The 23,502-nt window shown below is 41.4% G+C and overlaps 2 long non-coding RNA genes across 2 annotated transcripts in view; one reads left to right on the top strand and one right to left on the bottom strand.

Moving 5' to 3' along the window:
- Positions 1 to 10,085: 10,085 nt before the first annotated feature.
- The window catches only part of LOC138756989 (uncharacterized), a 71,297-nt gene continuing 57,880 nt past the window's right edge, over positions 10,086 to 23,502 (bottom strand). The window contains exon 3 of the long non-coding RNA XR_011353258.1: positions 10,086 to 14,290. This is a non-coding gene — a long non-coding RNA (uncharacterized lncRNA). The remainder of the gene's footprint in view (positions 14,291 to 23,502) is intronic.
- LOC138765016 (uncharacterized) overlaps positions 11,529 to 23,502 on the top strand; it is a 98,248-nt gene continuing 86,274 nt past the window's right edge. The window contains exons 1-2 of the long non-coding RNA XR_011358432.1: positions 11,529 to 11,917; positions 12,006 to 12,092. This is a non-coding gene — a long non-coding RNA (uncharacterized lncRNA). The remainder of the gene's footprint in view (positions 11,918 to 12,005; positions 12,093 to 23,502) is intronic.

Consider the following 23,502-nt stretch of genomic DNA (forward strand, 5'->3'; position numbering starts at 1 on the left):
TTAAATTCAAGAGGCATCATACATGTTTTGACCATGAGAATTGTAAGGGAATTCCTTTTGTAAGGGAATTAGCAGGCAGGATCAAGCATCTGAAGATTGTTGTTAACCAGCATCTATATTCTGAACAAAGGTATTACCTCAGAGAGACCTATCCACTACAGCTGTGGGATCAGTTTTACATTTGGCACACTATATTTTCCATGGAATATAATCAATGTACAAACTATTACTTAAATTGGGTCATTCTTAAATATTGACTCATAAGGAATGGATTTGAATTGCATTTTTAACTTTAAAACCAAAGGAGCAAAAGATGCTTTGATCTCAATTAAGTTTCAAACCTAGATGCTAGCAGCTCTGTATGCATCCTAGTGCAAAGCCCAGCATCTCACCATGACATTGTACCCCAATACTTTGCAATTATATATTAAATTTTCGTTACATTACAGGCAATAAAAATAGATATGAAAATAAGCTACATAAATTGTAGGGAATGCCGATCCCTATCACAAGAAAAATTATGAAATAATGAATCTTATATTTGTGATGTCTATTTTTCAGATTTAGAATAGTAATGTTGATTATTGTTACTGCAGACCTGGTGCATTGCTTGGGAACACTGTTTTTATCAGGACTGTTTTGAAGTGATTGGGTCTAAATTCCCTGCAAGCAATTCACTCTACTATCCCATTATTTATTCCATGACGTTGACCCTCTAGTAACCATGTTGCAAGCCTGAATAAAAGAAACACAATATGTTGCTTATCTTGACTGACAAACTATCACTACAGCCTTTGTCCTGCAAATAAGAAATGTAATTCACAGTTTAGAAAGCAATTTGAGATGTCACAGTATCTCTCAATAGAAGACAGGTAATCTTCAAAGCCCACGATTACCTCTCAGTGAACAAAATAAACAAAGATTAGTATTTAGTTCTTATTCCAGGGAGCGAACCATTTCTAATGAGTTCAACTTAGGTGCATAACCTTCTGTGCTTTTAATATTAGAAACATGCACAATACCACATTAGTTTGAACACCATGGAGGCACATGTGCTAACCCCTAAAATAATCACTTTGATAAGCCAGTAAGGACCCTGATATATTTTCTGGGCCTCAGAGAAGATGTTGCTTTCTTCTCGACTTCCTTGAGTTACTTTGCTACCATTTCTCTCTTAGATCCCACTCTTCAACCACTGGAAACAATTTCTCCCTGTTTAATCTCTCCACAGCCTGAAAGTTTGACTAACTAATACATTTTTTCTTAACTTTCTCTGCTCTATGTGGAATACTCCCAGCTGCTCCAGTGTTTCCATGGTCCCAAGTTAAATTCTGATAATGCACCTCTGCTTCGTCTCGAGGTCTTGAATTTCTTCCTTGCACTCAGAACTGCAACAAAGTGCTTTAGCTTCAGCTAAAGTTGTCTTCTAAAGGATAGTAGCCCATTGGTTTACTCCATCCCTGTACCATTTTGCTTATTGGGGTATGCAGTGCACGCTCACATATTTATTTAACATACCATTTAGTCAATTAGACCTTCAATGACCTGTTCACTAGTGAAGGACACCTTAAAATTTATGTTTGTTTCTTATTCCCTTGCAACAAACTCAGAGTGAATTTTAAACTGATTTAATCCAAGCCAATATCTGGAATAAAATTGTCATGGCAGTGCTCCCAAGCCAGAATATCAATGTTGTTCTGGCAAAGCACTATCTATTGATAGCAGAATTTTTCATCCATGCACTCCATTTTACTGGAATTAACTACTGGAACCAAAATCAGCTTTATTGTAAGGGTGACATCATTTGCCATTATGCAAATAGATTTGTTAAGCATGCAGACAACTTGCAGATGAAATGAATGCAGTAGTGCGGGAGTGACGTGCGGGAGTGTTTGAAAGGCGAGTTGATCAGAGCTGAGCACTAGCACCTAGTAAAGAGGAAAGCTTTCAATAAATCTGTAATCAGATAGGGATGGCATGGTTCAGGGACCTTTGAATGACAAGTGATATTAAGTTTAGTCAAAAAGAAAAAATAAAGTATATATAATATATATATATAAAAGATGCAGCAAAGAATTTAAACAAGTTCAAGCTTATTGTCATATGTACCAATTCACAGTGATGGTTTGTGTTGTTAGCAGACCAATTAGACATCTTATACATAGTGCAACAAGTAAGAAAGGCTTGAAAGTGCTACAGAGAGATATCGATTGGCACAGATCAAAGGCAACATAATTTTACCATTGCAAGGTCATTCAGAAATGTGTTAACAGTGGGAAAGAAATTACTTGAATCAGGTGATATATGACCTCACACCTGTGAATTTTCTTCCTGATGGGAGGGGTGAGGAGAGTGTGGCTGGGGTGAGATGAGTTTTTCAATATGTTGGCTACTTTTTCAAGATAACATGAGTTGTAAATGGAATCAATGGAAGTGATGGTCTGAGCTACATTGACAACCTTTTGCAGATTCTTGCAGTCTCGAGTGAAGCAGTTCCATACCGCACGGTAATGTACCCTGATAAAATGTTTTCAAATGTGCACTTACAGAAATTGTAATGGAAACTGGTGACATTCCAAATTTCCTCAGGATTCCAATGAAATCAAGGCACTGGGGTTCTTGTTTCGCCACTATATCAAAGCATAGAAGGAGGTCATGGAACGTCAAGGAGAATCTTAAGGCATTTTAGGAGCAAGAGGGGGACTGTAGAAAGGGTAGACCACTCAAAGTCAAGGAAGAAACTTGTCTGTGGACCCAGAGGAATTGGGAGAAGTTCTAAATTACAAATTATGTCAGTATGTATCATGGAGATGAACAGGGGTGATAGTCAGATACTGGAAAGGTATGTCAATACTAGAGTGCATGTCAATAGTAAGAAAGAGGAGGTAATACATGAATTTAAAATCATTCAAATTGATTTGTCCACCAGAACCCGATTAAATCTATCCCAAGGTAATAAAGAAGGCAAGGAAGGAACAGGTTGAGGCCTTGACAGAGTTCTGTGTATCTTCTTTAGCCAAGGGCAAGGAGTAAAAAAAAAACAAGAGAGTAGACATGTTTGTTTCTTTTATTCAATAGGGACAAAGCAGAAAATTATGAGTTGGTACATGGAGGTCAGTAGTAGGAAAAATACTGGAGAAGATTCATATGGATAGGATTTGCTCACATTTGGAAAAGCACAGACAAATTATGGATAACCAGAATGACCTTATCCTAGAGATATCTTGCTCACAAATTTGAATTTTTTGAAGAAGTGACCAAGATAATTGAGGTAAGTCAGATGCTGTCCTCATGGACGATAGTCAAGCATTTGCCAAAGTGTGTCATGGTAGGGTGGTCATATTAATTAAATTATATGGGATTCATGGTGAGTTGGTAAGTTGGAAACAAAATTGATTTTGTCATCAGAGGGTAGTTGTAGATTTTATTTTTGACTAGTGGTCTGTGACCTCCACAAGGATCAGTTCTGATAGTAAAAGATACATTCCAAAAATACATTTCTTAGTATTACCTCTCCTAATAATAACTTGAAACTCACTATAAACTGGTAAGTGCATTGTTAGACCTAATTTTTCCCGCAAGTATCTTTTCAATTGGAGATAGCAGAAAAGTGTATTCCAAGTTGTTCCAAATTTATCTCTTAATTGTTGAAATGACATCAATTGAACTTGTTCTGCATTTTTAATACCATTATGAAACCAAATATTTTAAAATTGGTTATCTTTAGTAAACAACATAATATTATTTTGAATCAAAGTTGTCTTAGGTGATAGACTTACTTTTGTACCAATCACATTTTTTATTTATTTATCTTGTTTCAGATAGTAATCAAATGTTTAAGCAAAGGTGTTTCTTTCATACCAGTTATTAACTTTGAATCTTTTTTATATATAAATTCCTCTACTAATATCTCTCCTATTTTATCTATATCTATATTGACCCATGCTGGTTTTCCTGATCCCTCAAATAATGAGAAAATTTGCATATAACTTAAAAAATAAATATTCTACATTCTTACAAATTTGGAGCCCATATATCTAAAGTTTAGGAATAAATATGTAAGAATGCATTTCCAGCCTTTTAAGATCTGTAACAATCTTTTTCCCTAAAATCGGTCTATAATTCCCAACGTGTGAGCTAATCCTTTGTGCAATCCAGGATAGTATTATTTTTCTCCTTTTCTTTCTTCTTTTGTTCTATATTTCTTCATGCAACTATATATTATATGTATTTCTATTATTTTTTTACTGGGGGTGTAAGAGGGTGAGAAGAGAGGGCAGGGGGCTAAAGCACTATAATTTCAAGTTTAATCAAATTTTGTTTATGTAAAAGTATATACTGTATATTTCCTTGTGCAAGTCGTTGGAATATAAGCTAACCCCCCCCCCCCCCAACTTTTTCAGCTTAATTTTAAGGGATTTACGGTATATCCAGCGTATGTCGGCCCCAATTTCCTGGCTGCCTGAGGTGGCCCATTGACCTTTAGGCTCATGATACTGCGTATACATTGAACCCATAGATCACATGGATTGATCTGCTGGGTGTTGGCTGGAGTTGATTGCATCATGCAACGAAAATATAACGAGGTTTAAGTTGAATGTAACAGAAATGGCCAAGAAAACCAACAACTGGGCTGCTGCAAGAAAATTTAAAGTGCATGAGAAGTGGGTAAGAGGTTAGAAGAAGAAAGAAGAGACTTTAAGAAAAATACCGAAAAGACAATGTTCTTTGAGAAAAGGAATCACTCGTTGGCCAGTGTTGAGAAATTACGTTGCAGAATGGGTAAGTGAACAGAGGCAAAATTGCTACATAGTTACGCAAAATAAAATAAGAACATTTGCACTGCAGTGGGCCAATTTCCACTCAGGCCTCAGTGATGATTTTACGGCTATAGTAGGCTGGTGCAATCATTTTATGAACAGGAAAAATCTAGTATTACACCAGAAAATACCCTAAAATTGTAAAGAAACTATCAAAAGATCTTGATTATAAAGTTGTAGGTTTTCATCAACTTATAATATACATAACCAGCAGAAACACTAGTTTGCTTTGGCAAATATGGGAAACATGAACAAAACCCCTTGAATTTTGACATGATAGGCAATAGAACAGTGGAATAAGAAGGTGTTAAAACTGTGCAAACCAGAAGTACAGGCCATGAAAGGACTATGTTTACCATGGTGTTATCATGCATCGCTGACAGGACAAAGTTAAGACCTATGGTAATCTTCAAACACAAAATTAAAGTGAAAATGAAATTCCCTGCAGGTATTTTGGTACATTTTCATGAAAAAAGTATGGATGGATGAAAATGGTGTAAAACTATGGATAGACAATGAGTGGAATAGGTGGCAAAATGGTTTAGGCAAAGAATGGAGTTTGCTGGTGTGGGTTGTGTTTCGTAGCCACTTAACTGAGAAGACTGAAAGTAGATTAGCACTACATAATACTTACATGGCAGTTATCCCAGGTGGTTTGACATCTATATTGCAACCTCTTGATGTTTGCTTGAACAACCCATTCAAAGAGCATGTGCGTGAGGAATTGGGTACATGGATGTCAAGTGCAGAAAAGTGGTTTACAAAAAGTTATATGTGCTGCATCACTTGATGTGCTGTGTAACTACATGTTCAAGGCATGGGACAACTTTAAAGTAGACAATGTGATAAAATCATTTAAAAAGTGCGGTATCTCTTGTGAAATTGATGATTTATTGTGGAACACTGACGGCGAAGCTGAAATCGCCTCATCAGATACAGACTGGGTCTGTTTGAACAGTAAGAGTACGGATGTGCTTGCTTCAGACCATGATAGTGAGAGTGGTTTTTGAAGGGTTCTAAAGACGTTGCTATTTTCAGACAATGATAGCGATTTTGAAGGGTGATAATTGTGTTACTGTTTTCAATAAAAATCTCAATGAAAATCACTCGCAGTCAGGTTTTTTTAAGGGTCAAGTCATATGCAAAATCGGTTTTTCAAGGGTCGACTTATACACTGGATCAGCGCAGATTGCATTTTGAACTGAATTTAAGGTCTCAAAAGTATATCTGGCGTGTAAGTCGGCCCACATTTTTTGACAGTTTTTTTGGGTTTCACAACTCAACTTGTATGCTGATATATACGATAATTACATGGATGAAATGGTGCAGCCGAGATAGGCACCATTTCATCAGATGCAAGGATCGACAATGAGATAGACAACAGACTCGCCAAGGCAAATAGCGCCTTTGGAAGACTACACAAAAGAGTCTGGAAAAACAACCAACTGAAAAACCTCACAAAGATAAGCGTATACAGAGCCGTTGTCATACCCACACTCCTGTTCGGCTCCGAATCATGGGTCCTCTACCGGCACCACCTACGGCTCCTAGAACGCTTCCACCAGCGTTGTCTCCGCTCCATCCTCAACATCCATTGGAGCGCTTACATCCCTAACATCGAAGTACTCGAGATGGCAGAGGTCGACAGCATCGAGTCCACGCTTATGAAGATCCAGCTGCGCTGGATAGGTCACGTCTCCAGAATGGAGGACCATCGCCTTCCCAAGATCGTGTTATATGGCGAGCTCTCCACTGGCCACCGTGACAGAGGTGCACCAAAGAAAAGGTACAAGGACTGCCTAAAGAAATCTCTTGATGCCTGCCACATTGACCACCGCCAGTGGGCTGATAATGCCTCAAACCATGCATCTTGGCGCCTCACAGTTTGGCGGGCAGCAACCTCCTTTGAAGAAGACCGCAGAGCCCACCTCACTGACAAAAGGCAAAGGAGGAAAAACCCAACACCCAACCCCAACCAACCAATTTTCCCCTGCAACCGCTGCAATCGTGTCTGCCTGTCCCGCATCGGACTTGTCAGCCACAAACGAGCCTGCAGCTGACGTGGACTTTTTACCCCCTCCATAAATCTTCGTCCGCGAAGCCAAGCCAAAGAAAAGAACATGGATGAAAAAAATTAAATTAAATATTCCAAAAAAAAGAATCAGTGGAACATAGGAAGTAGGAACAGGAGTAGGCCAAAAATGGCCATCAAGCCTGCTCCGCCATTCAATACGATCATGGCTGATCTAATTTATGACCTACCTACCTTCTCCCCATATCCCCTAATTCCTCTGTGCTGAGATTGGGTTTTTTTGTAATTTATATAAATGACATGAATGGAATTTTAGGTGTCTAATTAGCAAATTTCAAGACAATGTGAAAAAATGTAGCTAATAAGGAAGGCTGTGAGAGGACCCAGCAAGATATAGATCAGCTGGAAACTTGGGTGGAGAAATAGTCGAGTGAGAATCCAGGGAAGTGTGAAACGATGCACTACCAGAGGTCAAATAAAACGGATAGTGTGCAGTGGAACAACAATTGTCCTAAGTGAAATGCAGGGCCGGGTGGAGATGAGCAAAACTTTTGTGATAAGAGATTTGATAGTTAGGAGCCATTCAGGAGATTCTGTTGCTGTAAGTGAGACTCCAAGATGCTAAGTTGCCTCTTGAGTGATGGGGTCGAGGATGTCTCCAAGCAGTTTTAGATAATTCTCAAGCAGGAGAGAGAGCATTCAGAAGCCACAATACATTGGTAGAGACCCAAGTAGAGAAATAGATGTTAATATACTGTAGGGAATTAGATTAATAAGAGGAACCTCAAGGGTTCTCTGGATTAATCCTAGTGTTATTGAGGGTAGGGATAGGAGGATAGGGCTGATGAATGTCTGGCTGAGGACTGATATGGGGTGCAGGGAGAGGGGTTGTTCTCAAACCATTGATTTTTCTTCTGGGGTAGAGGTGATCTGCACAAGATGGACAGCTTGCACCTGAACTGGAGGGGGGACTAATATCCTGGAGGGGTGATCTGAGAGGGAGAATTTAAAGTGGTCTTGGAGGGGAAGTGACAGATAAAAGCATTGAAGCAAATGTAGAAGATAAGATGAGTAAGTTCAATAGCCAGGACAGGCATATTTGAATCCAAAAAATTAAATGCACTCTGCTGGAGGATCTCACAGATCAAGCAGCATGAGTGGGTGAAGAAAGAATGGTCAGTGTTGCGGGCTGGGATCCTGATGAAGAATTTTTATCTGCAATGTTAGCCATTCTTTTTCTCCCATTGATGCTGCCTGACCTGCTAAATTCCTCCAGCAGATGATGTTTTGCTCCAGATTCCAGGATCTGCAGTCTCCTGTGACTTCATTGTAGTGCAATAGAAATTCACAGGAGACTGCAGATAAGCCTACTAAACTCAGGCATTGAGAGGTACATGGGACTGAGTTATTATAACTATTACAAAAGCATGTTTGTTGGATGGGTATGACTGACAGCTCAGTTCTGCAGTACAAATGCGACAGGCTAAAACAGAGGAGGAGGATGTGCCTTTTTAAGGACCGCAGTCCTCAGAAAGGATATTCTTGGGGGAGTGAGCCTATATGCGTGAAACTTGGGCAAAGGAACAGGATGAATATTTGATGAGATTGTACTGTAGGCCTCCCACTGTCAATGGAAACTAGAGGACCAAATATATAGGGAAATCACAGTTAGGTGTAAGAATATAATGGTTTTAATAAGAGATTATTTTAACTTCCCTAATATTGACTAAACAGAATTTGTGAAATTAGTCTAGAAATGTTATAACAAGCAATATATAGAGAGGAGACAATACTCAAACTCTGAACGGGAAAATGGTCAGGATTAAGGACTGAAGTGTCAGTTGGAGCAATTGGGACTAGTAAACCGAATTCTAATTGTTTTTACGTGGATTTATGAAAAGATAGGAATAGTCCACAAGTTAAAGTCATGAATTAGGGTCAGGTAAATATTTCCAGTATTAGACAGGAATCCTCATTCTCAGTTTCAGCTCAAAATATTGACAATCCTTTTTTTCTCCCACTGATACTGCTTGACGCATGAGTTCCTCCAGCAGATTGAGTTTACTTGCAAAGGTAGATTTGGAGAAACTGTTTGCAGGCAAAAGGGGGCTTTTACGTGAGAATAGGGAGACTTCAGGACCAGAATAATGATGCTAGAATGAAGGGAAAGTCGGGCAGAATTTAGAGATTCTGGTTGACAAGAGTTATTGAGGGTCTTGTCAGGAAAAAGGTGTATGTCATTTGAAAGCAGCTAACCAATCACTCGAGGAGCATAAAGGATGGAGGAGTACATTTAAGGGAGAAATCAGGGGGGCAAAAAGAAGTCAAGATAGTTTTGACAGATAAGATAAAGGAAAATCCCAAGATATTCAATAAGTATATTAAGAGCATGATGGTTGTCTGGGAGAGAACAGGGCTCCTTAAAAATCAATATATTTGTCCATAGGAGATAGATGAGGCCTTAACTGTATACCTCTTGTCTGTATTTACATTGGAGAAGGTCATAGAATAAAGAAAATTCAGATTAGAGAATTGTGATGTCATGAAGCATGTCCATTTTACAAAAGAGGAGGTGCTAGCAGGATCTAAATTAACTGAGAAAGTGAGTCAATGAATAGCAGATAGTAGAATTTAACAGTGTGAGGTGTTACATTCTGAGAATTTGAATCAGGTCAGGATTTCCACAGTAAATGGCAGGCCCTGGATAGTGTTGTACAACAGAAAGACTTAGGGTAGAAGTACACGGTTCCTTTAAAGTAGACGGGATGATGAAGAACCCAAGGGAATTCAAAAATGAAGATATTACAGTGTATTTAGTTGGTCTTCAAAGTGTCCAATTTCAAGTCACCACATTTCACAAATAAATTATCAAGTCATTTGAGATGTTACTGCTGAGGTGAAGTACTTCAGTTGTGTAGAGAGGTTATAATCACTTGAGATTTTTCCCAAGAGGTTTGAAAGATAAGAAATCTCTTAAAGGTTTCCAAATGATGAGTTTGCTTGATGGAGCAGACTTGGTATAACTGTGTCCATTCACACTGAGGTCAGTAACCAGAGAAAACAATTTAAAGTAATTGGCAAACACCTGGAGAAGGATGGTTTTCTAAAAACAGTCTGAATTATGATCAAGAATATACTGTACGAAAGGATTATTTTTGAACCGCATGCCTTAAGTGATGCCGAACCTTGAAATGTTGTTCTGTGTGAAAGTGATATTCATCAGTTTTGAAACATTGCAGAGCTGGATGAGGTGCCAAACTGAGCTGCAGTTATAAGTGACCTTCTTATTCCCCCACAGGGAAAATTGATGCTTATCTACTCTTTAATGATCAATGAACCAACTTCCTATAAAGGCAAGCTTTGATGAGATGAGTCTCTTGTGATATTTCTCGATGCTAGCTCTATTTATTTAAAACTGTTATTACTCCGTGTCAAACTTGCTCTGTCTTATTAAAGCTTCAATTACAAAACATAGATCATAATGCTTTGAACCCCAAAAGTTTGAATGTCCCTCCTCATGATCTCAGTTTCTGGGGGATAGTGAAGATAAAGCAACAAATTGCTAAAATATAGTTCCATACAAGTTGTCATAAACCATGAAAGCAATTCATGCCTGAGTTTAACTGGGAAAATAATATAAAATTTGATGAGCCATTCATAAACATTGAAATCTGTGGAAATGGAAATCAGAAATGATGCAGCACTGGTGATTTATCAGTAGAAACAGTTATCATTGCTGAATTGCCCTCAGTGTACAGTATTTTTTCTAAGTAAAGTCAAGCTTATTGTCATCTGATTACACAAGTGCAACCCGACAAAACAGTGTTCTCCGGTCTTGGGTGCAAAACATGAAGAGACACACCCAGACATAATACACATACAGACAAATAATACATATGCAAATAAATAAATAAGTATTTTTTCATGAATATGAGAGTCTCAGCTGGTCAGTGTGAGCAGTTCCTTTGGTCGTTCAGCATCCTCACTGCCTGTGGGAAGAAGCTGTTCTTCAGTCTGGTGGTGCTGGCTCTGATCCTCCTGCATCTCTTCCCCAAAGGGAGCAGCTGAAAGATGCTGCATGCAGAGTTGAAGGGGATCCTCAAAGATTTTGCGTGCCCTCTTCAGGCATCTATTCCAATAGGTCATGTCGATGGAAGGGAATGTCATTCCAGTGATCTTCTCTACCACTCTTGTAGTCCTGTGGATTAACCTCTGATCCCTTTCTCTGCAGCAATTGTCCCACACTGCGATGCAGCCAGCTAGGATGCTCTCGATAGAGCTCTTGTAGGAAGTTGACATAATGGTGGCCGGTAGCCGTGCCTGCTTCAGTCTTCTCAGGAAGTGCAGTCACTGTTACACCTTTCTGACAAGTAAGGAGACGTTGTGTTTCCTCGATAAGTCACTAGTTAAATGAACTCCAATGAACTTGGTGTTCTCCACTCTCTCCATTCTATTGATGTGTGGTGGAGGGTGGTCATCCCTAGTCCTCCAGAAGGCCTTCATCATCCCGTTCATCTTGAGACTCAGATTGTTACTCTGGTACCATATTGTGAGATTTTCAACCTCTTCTCTGTAGTGCGACTCATTATTGTTGCTGATGAAGCCAACTATTGTTGTGTCATCTGCAAACTTGATGACACTGTTGAAGCTGGTTCCAGTAATGCAGTTGTAGGTCAGTAACAAGTACAGAAGTGGGCTAAGCACACAGCCTTGAGGTGTGTCAGTGCTCAGTGTTACTGTTCTCAATGTTCTGCTACTGACCTGGACAGACAGTGATGTTTCCATTAGGAAGTCCAGAATCCAGCAGGAGGGCAGGGTGTTGAGTCACAGGGAAGACAGCTTTTCCACCAGCCTCTGGTATGAAATGCCGAGCTGAAGTCGATGAACAGCAGCTTGGTATATGCGGCATCGTTCTCCAGATAGGTCAGAACTGAGTGAAAGAACAAGGCCATAGCCTCATCTGTGGAACAATTTCTTCTATAGGAAAATTGAAATTGGCCCATTTGGTGGGTGTGCATTCATGCCTTCCATCACCAGACACTCAAAATCTTTCATAATGGTGGAGGTCAGTGTCACAGGGCAGTAGTCATTGAGGCCTATTATTGTCACCCTCTTGGGTACTGGTTTGATTGTAGCTGCCTTGAACCCTACAGGAATGATGAACTGTTGTAGTGAGGTATTGAAGATATCCATGAAGGCCTCCGTTAATTGGTCTGTGCAGTTCTTCAGTACCCAACCAGGTATGTTGTCTGGTCCTGCCATTGTGTGTGAGTTCACCTTTCAAGATTCAAGTTGTTGTCATTGTAATAAAACAGTGTCATATTATATGAAATTGCTTTTGCCTGCTGTAAGGCAGACAGATTCGCCATCCGCAGAAATTGCCTGAAGCGCCTCTTACAGTAAGAGAAAGAGGAGCAAAAGAGAATCCTCCCAGAGTCACCAAGAGTCTGTAGATTCACCTCCAGTGCACTGCAGCCCCCACAGCCACACAGAGTCCAGTCCAAACCATTTGTAAACTGAGCTCCAGATCTGAACTTCCGACATGGTCAACACATCCCCTCACATCCTGGTTCCAAAATCTGGTACACCTTCAGCCAGTTTCAAGGCAGTCTCCAGCAATCTGCAACCTGGCATTAGTCTCCCGACAGCACACTCCATCACCCCACAGCCTCCGTGAGTTCCTCACCTCGAGTCGCCATCAGCCCGCTACCTGCGTGGGTCTTTCAGCCGCATAACGTCCCACTGGTCTGTCGCTGTGATCACTGACCCGTGGGTCTTCTCCTCAGACGGATGGTCTCCCCGTTTTCTGATGTCCTGTGCCAGTCCTCCACTCCCTTGGAGTCTGCAACCACTCGTGGCTGCCTGCTATCATAGGCACTGCCATCTTGGGCGCAGACCCTGTGGTCACAGGATTTTAAACAAAACTACCATTGGCTCCTTTAATAGGCCATTCAGAGCCTGTGCACAGATGATGGCAGTTGACTGGGCAGCTGGACCCAGCGGGAAAGCTATATCTCCGCTCCTCACTCTCCATGGGTCTGCACCAGTGGCAGCACTGCCGTTACAGTGGCTTTGCCAGAGCCGCCTTTGATAGAGTTCTATCAAGTCCAAGTTCATGCTTATTATTATCTAATTGTACACGTGCAACATGATGAAACAGCATCTTTCAAGACCACAAAAACACACAATGCTGTACATAGAGATCACATAAATATTCAGATTAAATACATATACATAAATATTCTGAATAATTGTCATGGTTCCAGAATACTGTTCATCAGTTTCACAACCTGTGGAAAGAAATTATACCCAGGCCTTGCAGTCTTGTACCTGTACCTCCTTCTTAATGGTAGTACATTGAAGATACTGTGCCTTGAATGGAAATTGTTTTCTATAATTCCTTGAGCCCTATTTAGACAATGTCCTATGTCTATAGAGAAAAGGAAGATCAGAGTGATCCTCACGGCTGTCTTCATGATAAATTTCCAGCCTGATGCTTTGCAATTACCAGACCACACAATGATGCAGCCTGACTGGACACTTTCACTTGCGCTCCTGTAAAAGGTGGTCATGATAGGGGTCGGCAGCCTTGTCCTCCACATTCACCTTAAGAAATGGTGGAGCTGGAGCTGCTGTGCCTTCCTGACTAGTGAAGAGATGTTATGAGTTGAGGATTCCTTATATCCACAGCAAGGAAATTCATGCCCTCCAATCTTTCCACGATGGAGCTATTTATGTGAAGTGGAGAATGGTTGACCTTCGTCCTCCTGAAGTCAAGCATCATTTCTTTCACCATGTCTATGGTGAGACTCAGGTTGTTGTTTTTGTATCATTTTACAAGCCTTTTGACCTCCTGTCTCAGTCCTTGCTTGTAAACAGGTAGGAGAAGCATAGTCCCCTGGTCTTCCTTGCCCAAGTGCAGGCATGGGAATGAATGAGAGGCAATTTTGTTGGTTGTACAACAGCAGTCAAGGATTTTGGTGTCTTGTGAGATAGGAGATGTGCCAGTGGTATATTGGGAGCACACTCTTGAAATTGGCTTGGATGAAGCCTCTGATTTTGGTTCTTTGCAAGTCTGTTGATGGAGATTAATTGTTCATCTAGTGCTAGCTTCCTGTTTGCCTGATATAATACATAGAGAGTTGCCATATTCTAGTCATCGTGGAGACAGCACCCCAGAGTTTCAGATCCAGGCTCCACGTGTTACGACCAAGTACCGCATCGTGTTGATGAAGAAGGAGGCACTTCTGCCTCTTGCCTTTCCTGAGGATGATGTGTGATCCGCTTGGTAGAATTAAAATTCCCCCCACCCCCATTTTAAAGCATGATATCCAGTGCAAATGTAAGTCATGCATCAATGAAACAGAGACCACAGCAGGACCGTCTTGATTTGCTTCAATGGTTTTGATGTTCAGCAGGTGTATTTTTCTTTCATCATCTGCAAAGCATAAACAAATTCAATACAGTTCAAACCATTAATACTTATTCACTTATTTTTATCTCTTTTTCTGTCTTGATATTTGTGCCAATTTAATTTTTCACGATTGTAGTTGGGGTAATTTATGTCACTGTTTGGCTGCAGCAATTAAGAATTTTGGTGTTCCTCTACATTGTACTTGTGTATATAATGATAAACTAATCTTGTACATCGAACAAAATTTATGACAATTACTTGCATAGGCTAATCCACTCACACTCACAATATCTGCTACCAAAATGGCTAAAAGCAGCAAACACATGAGAACACCACCCAGTTGGTCACACACCACCCTAATATGGAATGTCATCTCTATTCTTTCCATGTCACTCAAATCCTGAAATCCCCATCCAAGACATTATGCAAGTGAATGAAATGAATAAAACATGATCCTGCAGATCCATACTGCATCTTTTTAGAATGAATAATTTAAAATTAAATCTCTGAATGAAGAATGTGATAGAACAATGCAGAATAGATTTAAATTAATGTGCTCTATATGTACTTCTTAGTAATACATAATTTATGAATTATTGTGAGATGAACAAAACTAATTCATTTCTTGATGCTTAGATTAATTTAATTTAGATGTACATCATGGTAACATCCATTTCACCGCCCCAGTCGGTTGGTGCAAGATGGAACGGGGCCCCCCTTCCCTTCTCAGGAGAAGCCCGTGTTTAGCGACACACATTGCCGGGGAGATGTCGCCACTTCCTCATTACATGTCACTGGGCAGGCAGTGACTCACTTAGACCAGCGCACCCTAGACAGGAAGTGGTCATCCCCTAGAAGCAGCACGACAGATTCATCCTCGTGTTGTGTGGACATACTTTAAATAGCACTGCCATTAACAGCCACTGCAGTGGTGACCCTGAAGGTTCCAACGTATTTGGACCCCACTTTGAATGCGACAAAATGATGCTGCTACCGCTACAGTCATAACGGCTGCGACCAACACTGTGGGCATGTATTTGCTGCCCTTCTGGGCCAACTGGTTACAACTGGCTGAGTTACAGTTCCAGGTCAGAGGCATTGTCTTGGAGGACATCAAGTTTTGGCACGTTGTCAGCGCCATGGATGCCGCTACCACAGACAAAGTAAGCTCCATCATTGAAAATCCTCCAATGGAGCATAAGTACGAACCATTCTTGCATTTCCTCCTCAATTTCCTGGAATTCAGCCAGCACGAGCGCTCCTTATGCATCCTAAATATGCAAAGCCTGGGCGATAGGAACTCCTTCGAGCTCATGCACAAAATGGTGGATTTAGCAGATGGGCACACAAACTGTTTCTTGTTCGAGGCCCTATTTCTCTCCAAGCTACTGATGCATGTTTCCTCGGCAATAACAGACATGGATTTCAGTGTCCCATACCTGGTAGCTAAGGAAGCAGATAGATTTTTCCACACCCCACAGCAGAGCTCAATAAATGTACAACTGATTTATGCCATTGGCACCTCCGGCTCAGCCGCTATACCAGGGTTTTCCCCTCCATCAGTTCTGCCAATTGTAGCTGCAGCCCAACCATAATGCAACAAGCGCTCAGACAAATGGAGCGATTACTGTTTCTACCTCCGCAGATGGGGCCGCAATGCCTGGAGGTGCATCCCTCTATCCTCATATCCAAATGCCAAGTTGAGGGCAGCAATGGGAAATGAACAGGCCAACTGTCGATAAAGGCCTCAACGGTTGGCACACATAAAGACCTACTCTACCTAAGGGACCAGCAGACAAGGATGGATTTACTAGTTGCAGAGATAAGCCTCATCCCACCAATGTACTTCAAGCTCAACCACAATCCCAAAGCCCTCCCCCTACAGGCAGCCAATGGCTCCTCCATTCCAAGCTTTGGCACTCGTCTGGTCACAATCCATGCCATGGGAACTGTTTTTTGTTGGAAGTGTATGATTGCATCCATTGGGCAAGCCCTACACAGAGCCAATTTCCTCTGGGTGCACGAGCTCCAGGTAGACATGAACAGATGCCACTTGGTTAATGCTACCACCTTCCAGTCATACCCCCTCATGCTACAGCAACATTCCTTTTTGCCATTGGGCATCCACACTCGAGACCGCAATGATCATGGCTTTTTACTGGCCAAGTATCCATCACAGTTGGTGCCCAATTTCCATGATGCTAAGCCACCACTGAGACCACCGGGCCTCCAGTGTACGCACGGGCATAGCGCCCTCCACAGGACAAACTCCTCCAAGCCAAGACCGAGTTTGCTGCCATGGAAGAGTTGGGTATCATTCGACACTCAAACAGCCCCTGGGTGTCCCAGCTGCATGTGGTTCAGAAGAACTCTAGCAGTTGGCATCTGTGTGGTGACTACAGATGACTCAATGATGTCACAGTCCTAGAGATGGGTACTCCATCCCACATGTCTAAGACCTCACTACACAGTTCCAGGGTTTCCAAAATTTCTTGAAGGAAGACTTTGTCAAGGGGCACCATCAGATTGTGATGCATCCTAATGATGTCCCAAAAATGGCCATTATTTTGCCTTTCAGCCTTTTTGAGTTCCCCTGGAAGCCTTTCGGATTAAAGAACACAGACCAGATGTTTCAACATCTCATGGATGTGGTTGGCAGGGACCTCAATTTCATCTTCGTCTACCTGGATGACATCCTCATCACCATCCCTGATGCCAGCACACACAGGACGCACCTAACACACCTTTTTGACAGGTTGCAGGAGTTCGGACTTATGGTGAACCAGGCTAAGTGCCAGTTCAGCCTGGGGCCACACCGCTGCTAGATAGCTGTCCAGCGATTTCCCCAGGCTGCGTATGATCAAAGGCCTTCAAACATTCCTATGGATGGTGAAATTTTATCATTATTTCCTCCCGGGAGCAGCCACCCTCATGCAACCTCTATTTGACCTCATCAAACTCGATGACAAGGTGCTCCAGTGGACATACAAAACCATTGAAGCATTCCAGGAAACTAAAGTGGCACTGACAGAGGCCACATCTTTGGCCAATCCAGACTCCTCCTCCCACCCCCCCACCCCCCGGGCCTTACAACAGATGCATCAGACAGAGCAATCAGTGAGGTGCTGGAGCAATGGGTCGATGAACAGTGGCGCCCCCAGCTTTCTTCAGCAAACATCTCAGAACACCAGAATTCAAATACATTGCATTCGACCGAGAGCTGTTGGCCCTGTCCCTGGCAATACGACATTTCTGTTACATATTAGAAGGAAGGGTTTTCATTGCCTACACAGACCTCAAGAAACTCACTCATGAACTCAGCAAGGTCTCAGACACATGGTCAGCGAGGCAACAACAACACCTCTCCTACATTTCCGTGTATACTATGGACATTCGCTCGTTGCAGGCTAGTTCAACGTTGTGGTAGACGCTCTGTCCAGACTGGCCATCGCCGCTATCTCAGGAGCACTCGATGTTGCTCAACTGGCCAAAGACCAGGTGGAGAATGCTGATGTCCAGTCTAGTGGACTGCCATCACCAGCCTGAAGTTAGTGATTTCTGTCCTTCACCAGGGAGCCCAACTTTACTGTGCGACATATCCACAGGCTTCCCCTGACCCATCCTTCCCGTGATCTGGTGACAGCATGTGTTCAACCAAATTTATGATCTGTCACATCCTTCGATAAGGTCAACAGTCCGCCTGCTGTCCAACAAGTTCAGGTGGCACAGCCTCCACCGCAACGCAGTTCTATCGGCTAAGACTTGCTTGGAGTGCCAGCGGGCCAAAGTGGTCAGACGCAGTAAGGCTCCTCTCCAGAATTTCACCCCGGCTCAACGCCGATTTGATTACGTGTATGTGGACATCCTTGGCCCGTTTCCCATGAGCCAAGATAGGTGGTATCTATTCACAGTAATCGACCGTTTCACCTGTTGGCCAAAACCAATATCCGTGCCCACATGTGACAGAGACTTGCGCCAGAGCCTTCTTGTCCACTTGGGTCGCATACTTTGGCGTCCTGTCCCACATCAACTGGGACCAAGCGGCCCATTTCACATCCTTGCTCTGGGCCAACCTAGCCAAATTCTGTAGCAGCCAGTTACACCACACCACATCTTATCATTCTCAGGCAAACAGACTTGTCAAATGCTTTCACTGCCATCTGACAGCAGCCCTGAAAGCTTGACTACAGGGCCCGAATTGGATGGACAAACTCCCATAGGTTCTGTTGGGAAGATCTTCCAGCATTGTCTGCAGAGATAGTGTACAGCTCCCCACTTACCAGCCCAGAGAACATTCACTTCAACCCTTCTAGCCTAAACCTAGTGCATTGGATGTTCTCCAGTGCTTGAGGGAACAAATGGGTAAGCTGAAACCTCCACCACCTTCCCGACCTGGCTTTTCACCCTGCCACATCCCAGCAGATCTACAGTCCACTGACTTTGTTTTCTTTCGCAAAAGACAGGAAGGAACACCTCAGAAAGCCCCTACAAAGGCCCATTCAAGGTGTTACATTGCGACAGTGTCATTTTCACCCTGGACATTGGTGGGTGGCAGATCAGACACAGAGGCCGCCTACCTAAAGACAATAAAGACAATACTGTGATTTGCTCAAAGGGGGGCAGACATTCTGAATGGGGGGGGGGGGTGCTAGAGGGCCAAGCAACCACGCGGTAAGATGGGCCAAATAACCGCCCCGGTCAGTTGGTACAAGATAGCGTGGACCCCATTCCTTTCTCAAGGGAAGCCCATGTTTGCAGAGGAGATGTCACCACCTTCTGGTTGCTGAGCAGGCCCTGACTCCACAACGCGCTGATGTCACTTTCTTAGACCAACGGGCCCCAGAGAGGAAGTGGGTCGTCCCCTAGAAGCAGCGCGAGAGATTCAAATAAAGTCAATTACTGGTTCACCCTCGTATTGTGTGGACGTACTTCATTTCAGTACCGCTGCAATTAGCAGCTGCTGCAGAAGCTCATTTTAAAATTACTTCTTTGGCTGGGGACTACTTTGGAATAATCAGAGAGTAGAAAAGGTGCACTCTTACTCAGTTTCATTTTTAAAATTTAAATCTTGCTGTTACTTTCAAACAAAATGTAATGATAAAATAATTAACACAGAATATATATTCAATACCATTGAAAGACAATAAAGCCACAGATGGTAACTAATCATGTCATGAGATAGTTAGAAATCAGGAATGCTAATACCCAGGTCAATCTTAAAATGTATACATTTTACTTGTCCCAGTAAATTGCATATCACAGAATGGGGAATAGCTGAGCTTGATATTCAGCATATGTCAAATAAAATGTTGCATCTCCACATGATATGCTACATGACCAAATTCTTATCCCAAAGAAGATCTTTTTATGACACTTTAAATCAGAAAACCACATTTGTAATTCATTTAGCCTGAATATCACACTCATGTATTTTCTTTTGTGAATTCAGGTTTCACTTTAATAACATTTCCAGCACACATTTAGTTCACTAAAGAAGTATGAAGTAAAATTCTCAGTCAGGCATTTGCCTGATGTCAGAAATTGTCTTGGACTTTAACCAACAGCTCTTAATCAGTCAGGTGTAATGATACAAGAAAGCAAAGCAAGTAAGCCCTACAATCCCTTGAATGCATTCCACCTTTCAATAAGATTACAGTTGATCGTCTTCCTCAACTTGCAATCCCCACAGTCCTGAACAAATTGAAACAAGCTCCAAATTTTATTCTAGTTATATTGATTGAGCAACAAAACCCTAATTAATATTTCATGGCAAAGTCCAGCGTGCTTGAGAGTTCTTCAAAACATGGAATATGGAGAAAAGCACATAAATCCTCATGCCTGTAAAATAATCTCCAATTTATTCCATTTTCTTCCTTTGTAATTTTCTTCCTATTCAGTATTTATTCAATTTCCTTTTTGAAAATTGTTCTCAACCCATGCATCTTTTGCACAATGCATTCCAGATCATAATTTTCAGAATGAAATTATGTACTTTCATGGCCCTCTACTCCTAGTGGAAGTTATTTTAACCATATTCACCTTTACCATAGAACCATCGAACATTACAGAATAGAAAAACAGGCCATTTAACCCTTCTGGTCTGTCCCAACCAATAAAACTAGCTAGTTCCACTGACCTGTTCTCATTCCATAACCTTCCAAACACCCCGATCCATGTATTTATCCAATTTATTTTTAAAACTCAAGATTGAATCTGCATTCACTACATCAGATGGAAGTTCATTCCACACTCCTACCACTCTCTGAGTGAAAAACTTTCCCCTAATGTTCCCTTGTGCTCCTTTCAACCTAAAGCTGTGACCTCTCGAATTTATCTCTCCCAATCTAAGTGGAAACATTCTGCTCACATTTACTCTGTCTATAATGTTATAAACCTTTATCAAGAACCTCATTCTTCTTCGATCCAAGGAGTAGAGTCCTAACCTGTTTAACCTTTCCCAGTAATTCAACTCCTGAAGACCCGGCAATATCTTAGTAAATCTTCTCTGCACTCTTTCAGTCTGCTGCTGGGTGAGCAGAACAGAACACCATATTCTAAGTGTGGGCTCACCAATGATTTGAATAACTTCAACATAACATCCCAACTTCTATACTCAATACTTTAATTTATAATGGCTAAGATGACAAAAGCTTTCTTTACTGCCCTGTCCACATGCGACACCACCTTCAGGGAACAATGTATATGTATTCCCAGATCCATTTGCTCCTCTGCACCCCTTAATATCCTACTGTATACATCCTACCCTGATTTGTTCTTACAAATTGCAACACCTCACACCTCACACTTATCTGCATTAAATTTCATCAGCCATTACTGCCTTGATTTCCCAGCTGGTCCAGATCCCTCTGAAAGCTTTGAAAATCATCCTCACAGTCCACTACACCTCCCATCTTTGTGTCATCAGCAAATTTGCTGATCCAATGCACCACATTATCATCTAGGCCATTTGTATAGATCACAAACAATAATGGTCCCAGCACAGATTCCTGAAGCACACCACTCAACACAGACCTCCAGTTTGAGAAGCAACCATCCACTACCACTCTCTATTTTCTTTCAATTTTGAGTCCAGTTTGCAACGTCTCTATGTATACCTAATATCCTAAGCTTCTGAACCAACCTCTCATGTCAAATACCTTACTAAAGCCAACATAGACAATATCCATAGCCTTTCCCTCATCAACATTCTTGGTAACTTCCTCAAAACCTCTACAAGATTTGTTAAACATGACCTACCACACATAACTCCATGCTGACTGTCCTTAGTCAGTTGATGATGTTCCAAATATCTATATATCCTATCTCTCAGAAATACTTCAAATAATTTACATACTACTGATGTCAAGCTCACTGGTTAGTAATTGCCTGGTTTACTTTTGGAGCCATTCTTAAACAGCAGGACAACATGAGCTACTCTCCAATCTTCCAGCACCTCCCCCGTGACTAAGGACATTCTGAATATATCCGCCAAGGGCCCTGCAATTTCAGCACTCGTCTCCCTCAAGATGCAGGGGAATGTCATATCTAGTCCAGGGGATTTGTCTACCTTGAATCGTTGCAAGGCACCAAGCATCTCCTTCTCCTTAAACTCCAAATATTCCATGACACTTCTATTTGTTTCCCTTCTATCCTTATTCACTATTCCAGTTTCCTGCATAAATACCGAAGCAAAAAAATTGTTTAAGGTCTCTCCCATTTTGTGAGGCTCCACATTTAGTTGACCACTCTGATTTTCTAAGGGTCCAATTTTGTCCCTTACTATCCTTTTACTTTTAATATACTTTTAGAAATACTTTCATATTATCTGCTAAAGCACCTTCATGTCTTATTTTTGCCTTCCTAATTTCCTTCTTAAGGATTCTCTTACATTTTCTGTACACTGCAAGGAACTCATTTCCTCCTTGTTTACTATTCTGCATATACAGCTTCCTGCTTTTCTTAACCAATATCCCTTGAAAACCAAGGTTCCCTATGTCTGTTAACTTTGCCTTTATTCCTGGTAGGAACATGCAATCTCTGAACTCTCAAAATTTTGTCTTTGAAGGTGTGCAATCTGCTGGATGCATCCTCGCCAGAACATTACTTTGGTTACTTTCTTTCAGCACAGGGGTAGGCCACCTTTTTTAAAAAATCTCACATTCCATCGTAAGTATTCCCTAATGCCACAGGTGCTCTGTGATTAGTAAGAGATTACTTAAGGTGGTATGTGAGTGGAGAGAAAAAGTTTGAAAACCACTGTTTTAATCATACCTAATTAATTAGTTATGTTCACGGTTTCATAACTCCAAAGGAAATGGACCAATGACAATTTTTCTCAAGCAAAATATTTCAGTAACAATTGGGTCTTGAGCAGTGATTTTCAAGCTTTCCTACCTACTCACATAACACCTTAAACAATCCCTCACTAATGACAAAACACCAATGGCATAGGTATTACTTAAAGTGGAATGTGAGTTTTTTAAAAAAGGTTGCCGACCCCTGTTTAGCACATTTTTCCTCCTTATTTTGAAATAAGGAGCTTTCTTTTGAAGGCTTCAGATCATGATACAATTCTATCTTACTTTATTTGATGAAATATTTGGCCATTAGTCTTACTTTCCCCTGTAAATTGTGATCACATTTCATCTGATAATACGTGTGCCAAGAGAAGTTGGGTTATTGTTCCCCTATTAAAGATGTTTTTAATGGAATAAATAAATGTATTCAATTACTTTCTAAAATATATTCAGCTTGTCAATTCTATATTCATTAAAATTTTAGTCAACCACTTGCAACCATCATCAAATTGTAAATGATTTTCCTTCTTTTTCTGCACACCAAATCTCCTTGCTGCTCCTAAATGTGTCAATATTGCTGTCTTTACTTCCAGGTAACAATCTACTCCTTACTCAAAGCTATTAATTTATAAAGTATATAGATGAGAGTATGTCTACCTGATCTGTGAAAGGATCTCTGATTGAGAGAATAATGTAGAATGGTTTGTGGAGGGTCATGTGATCTCTCCAGCAAGCCTGAGATGAGAAGTGAAGTCACCTGTCAATCAAGGATTAGATCTGCCCACCTGTGATTGGTTCTTGCAGCTGATGTGTGATTGGTCTTCTGGGTGTCAATCAATTGTGAGATTTGCCCACAGGTGAAGCTGGCACGAAATTGGTCTGAGCAGGTCATGTGATCAAGCCCCGCATTGAAAAGCCATGCATGATGCTGTTTGGTTC

The sequence above is a fragment of the Narcine bancroftii genome, chromosome 1 (genome assembly GCF_036971445.1).
Source record: "Narcine bancroftii isolate sNarBan1 chromosome 1, sNarBan1.hap1, whole genome shotgun sequence".
Lineage (NCBI taxonomy): Eukaryota > Metazoa > Chordata > Chondrichthyes > Torpediniformes > Narcinidae > Narcine > Narcine bancroftii.